Below are 2,796 nucleotides of genomic sequence, written 5' to 3'. Positions count from 1 at the left end.
TGCTTCTGCCTGGTTGCCACCATCTTGGTTGCAAGAATCAAGAAGGATTGGAGACAAAATGGTGGCTTTGTTTTTTTTTAAATGGGCTCCAGCAACGGCACCACTTTACATCATACCAGTGAAGTGAAATACCAAAATTACATGCCATGTCCTAGTAAGGACAGTATTTCAAGCATATAGTAGAATTTGTACAAAAAAGAAAGGGAAACCACTCATGTCTTCTATGAGCAAGCCTGGGCCACATGTAAGAGCCTTACCATAGTCCAGTTACGTCTATTCACTGTCTTTTGGGGTATGTTTATTCCAAAACCAACTGCAAATCCATGATATTTAACCAAGTAATAGTTTGGAATGGTGCTGTTGATAAGATAAAGTCTACATTAAGGGTTGAGAACATCATGGGTTGTCAAGGACCTGTACACACCACTCTTTAACCAACAACTAAGCTACCCCTTAATGTAAAGCATTCTTCTGTCAAATCAATCCAGTTAAGAACTAAGCCTATTGGGTTTGGTAAATACAACTAGACTCTCTTCCTAAGATACAAATTGAGGGCCAATATATGGCATAAACAATAGGAATTGTGTAATACTATATGTAACTCCAATGAAACGATAGCCAGTGGTATGACCGGAGATAGTTTGGACTGTATGGTTCTGCAAACCAATATGCCATTTACAGGTGATTTAAGAGGAAACAAATCTTGAGTCATTCTATCCTTAGAAGCTGGTATGACAAGGCCACAAATTGGACATATTCATGAACAAGGCGAGATCTGTAAGAGGTTCAATGATGAATGTGTCTATTGGACAAATAACGCAAGGCAGGTAAAACAGGAGGAGCTGATGTGTTCAGTGCAAGTAATAAATGCACTTTTCATACTAATCATAGAATGCACAGTGCATCACGTCACCAGTAGGTGGCCATCGTGCTGCAGAACTGCTATCCACATTTGTTTTTTTGCTCTAACCCGGAGGTCAGCATGTACCTTGGGTATGGACATCATGAGGGACAATGACACAAATAAATGTAACATCAGTAAAAAAAATACCAATTGATTATCGGTGTAAAGACAGGTCTCAAAGTTCATACAAGCTAACCAATGATTGTAGAAAAGTAAATAAGGTTACTCAGCCTTGAGATCCATACCCTTAAAACAAATGTCTCTGTAAGTCTCCCATTGGCGTTAATGAATGATTTACGTGAAAGTCTAATTTGTGGATTTAGCACATGAGGGTGTGTGAAACTTACTCCTCAGCTTGAACTATCCCCACTTGCACCAGTGAATAGTTAGCTTTTTGCATGGCGCCAACTGGTAAGACACTTCAGGAGGGCAGTCACGTGGGATAGCAAGGCAGGTATCCTGGGTTTGAGCCTCGTATGAGCCAAATCAGGAGAAAGTGGTACTCGTCCTTTACAATGGTGCCGTGACACAGGTCTATAGTTGCACTGGGGTCACTATTGAGTAAGTTTGATGGGCGAGCGTAGCACATGGGCATGTGTGAAAATTACTCTCAGCCTGAAGTGTCCCCACTTCTGCCAGCAAATATATATTTTTTTGCAATCCTCCAACTGGTAAGACACTTCAGGAGGGCGAGTAAGTGTGCTAGTAAGGCAAAGGTCTGAGCCTCTGTGCAAGCCTAATCAGGAGAAATTCGTGCTCACTTACACGTCCTTTACATAGACACTTATGTAGCCGATGTGGAATCGCTAGCTAGTTGGTGGTGAGCTAGTCAGTCCATCATGCAAGTGTTGCGGTTGTTGTTTCCCTTGCTTTGCACAGGACATTCATTGCTTTTGGGAAGCAATAGGTAATGCTCCAGGACTTGATTTCATCCGGTATGTCAATGACTCATGTGCGCGGACCTTTGCGGCTGTGGAAACAATCGCCAAGTTCCTCTACTCAGAATGGCATTTTCCAGAATGGAAAAGTACATTAGCAATTCAATACAAACCTACCTCGGGTATATTAATTACGCCGATTCTGTTGGAAACCGTTTGAAATCGTTCACTCCAACTCAACATTTTTCAACTTCAGTTGGGCCCTCACCGTTCCTTTTGGTTCTTAAACGGTAAACTGTTAAAGTTGTAAGACGTAATGAAGACACCCCTGGATGGCACATTGACGTGACCTTTAACTAGAGAGGCAATTAAATGCATAATATCATGCATAGTTTATGTTAACCGGCACTCAATTCCTTATTCCGTGTACTGTTAACCAGATAATAGCTAAATCAATTCAGTGCAAAGGACAGTGACGCTTTTCATAACCTTGTCCCCAGGCTATTGCACAAAGTGCATCTAAGCCTGGGATATGAACGGTTCAGTGACTTGAGTAAAGTATTTGTCATCATTTAATTTGAGCAAATCACACGACTGCGAGGTTATGGGGAAGTGTTTGTGGAAGATGATTGGTTGGTAGATTAAGCAGATTTAACCAATCAATGCCTTTGCACTGGTAGTTTCTCCCGGTCTTTCTGTATTGGCTAACAAAGGCCAAGTTTGACTCGTTGATCCACCAGACTGAGCATTTGGGCAGAAGTTTCTGGAACAAGATCACGCAGGTCAGAAACAGACTCCATGAGGGTGGTATGAGTGCCCGACATCCACAGGTGGGGGTTGTGCTTACAGCCCAACACCGTGCAGGACGTTTGGCATTTGCCAGAGAACACCAAGATTGGCAAATTCGCCACTGGCGCCCTGTGCTCTTAACAGATGAAAGCAGGTTCACACTGAGCATGTGACAGAAGTGGCAGTCTGGAGACGCCGTGGAGAACGTTCTGCTGCCTAAAACAT

The sequence above is a fragment of the Oncorhynchus masou genome, chromosome 29 (assembly GCF_036934945.1).
Source record: "Oncorhynchus masou masou isolate Uvic2021 chromosome 29, UVic_Omas_1.1, whole genome shotgun sequence".
Lineage (NCBI taxonomy): Eukaryota > Metazoa > Chordata > Actinopteri > Salmoniformes > Salmonidae > Oncorhynchus > Oncorhynchus masou.
The sequence above is the reverse complement of the archived record's forward strand: the minus strand, read 5'-3'. Positions refer to the sequence as shown.